Raw genomic sequence first — 1,799 nt, 5'->3', positions numbered from 1 at the left:
TATCGAAAAATGTCGATCCAATGTTTCACTTTTATAATTATATTGCATCAATACTATGAATTTTGTCGAATGTTGTATATCATGGCATAGTTTAAGAGCTGTGTTCGATGTAGATTATTTTTTTCGGCTAATAACTAGTACGTTGAAATAAATTACGTATTTAAAAGATATTCAGCATCCAGCGATTACATGCTCTTAAGCACAGTCATTCTCGCACAACAGTGCAGTGAGCACACTTAGTTCCAGCGAGCTAAACGTGCAAAAACCATTGATTCGTGTGTGAGCGGGTAAAGCTCTGTCAAGTGTAGCAAAATGTGATGTACACGCAAGCCCCGTCAATCATTGGTGGAAGCGATTTTCGGCCAGACTGAGATGCTTACCAGCTTCTAGAAGTCAGACTATTTCCCTTTAATAACCATAATGAAGGCAACCTTCTATAATTTCCGTATGCTGCAGCGTCGGATTAAATCTGTGTTATTGTATGTCTAGTTACTGACAAAACATTGGCTTATTTAAATTTTACAATAGAGTTGTCTTCAAACATCCCAGTTATATGACATGGAGATTGTTTACCGCAATACCTCACTTTAATAATTATAATGCGTCCAGTTTAAGTCTATGGGAGGATAGGCACAGATGGGTTTTTGCTCAGTATATGCATTTCTTACCGCAATAACGCGCGAATCGTAGGTAAACAGAATACGCCATTCTCGTATTGTAACACCGTAAAAGAGCGAGAAAAAAAAAACAATTAATTACCGCATGTACAACTATCTAATACATATTTGTGAATGTATGTCTGTTCGTTTGTCTGTTCTCAATGCAAACACAATGCAGCTTGCACTGAGTTGCTTTACTGTTACTGAAGGTATAGTAGATAGATAGATAGATGAGATAGATAAGCATGTTCGCTCTCACTCTCTCTCTCTCTCTCTCTCTCTCTCTTTCTCTCTCCCATTTCCTCTCTCCCCTTATTTCTTGTGCTCTCCCCTTTTTTCCTCTTTTTTCTCCCCATCTCTTTCGTTGTGTCTTTATTTCACTGAGCGCTTTTCTCTAGCTCTCTCCCCATTTCACTCTCCTTGTCTCTCTTTGTCTCTCACACGCACCCTCCCCTCCTTCTCCCTCTCGCTAGCGCACACACGAAACCAACCGGCCATCGTCTCGAGTCGCGAAACACAGAAGCAATTACAAGCCAAGATTAGAGCAAATTTGTTAAGGCGCCGCGCGCCTTATGCGCGCGCGCGCGTGCGTGCGTGCGTGCGTGCGCGTGGGCGGGCTGGGCGTTGTTAACGACTGCTAATTCTCTCTGCTAGCCTTCAGTTATCGATCTATCGCCCGAGCATATATATTTATCATCCTGTACCCCGCGCGCCCTCGGTCCCGTGCACGGCCGCCACTCACACATATATATGATATATATACACATGTACATATATGTGTGTGTGTGTGTGTGTGTGTGTGTGTGTGTGTNTATTTATTTGCGTTGGGAAAGCGACGTTGGTCACCAACGATGTGTGCTAATCATTTCAACACGGAGTATGGTCACTTAGGCGGCGCCACTGTAGTCGGTGATATGTGTGGCAACGGTAAAACTGCGTTGTTAGGTAATTCGTCAGTAAAACGACAAATCTGGGGTCCGTGTGTGCACAATTCAGCATGTATAGAAGTCGATTGCTTAATGTCAAGATATATTAAAGAGATACATATATATATATATATATTAAATATATGTAAATATATTTAATTAACTAAGCTACAACGATAAAATTTTAACGCTATGACTATATGATCGAATTACA

This window comes from Priapulus caudatus, unplaced genomic scaffold (genome assembly GCF_000485595.1).
Source record: "Priapulus caudatus unplaced genomic scaffold, Priapulus_caudatus-5.0.1 Scaffold1963, whole genome shotgun sequence".
Taxonomy (NCBI): domain Eukaryota; kingdom Metazoa; phylum Priapulida; class Priapulimorpha; order Priapulimorphida; family Priapulidae; genus Priapulus; species Priapulus caudatus.
The sequence above is the reverse complement of the archived record's forward strand: the minus strand, read 5'-3'. Positions refer to the sequence as shown.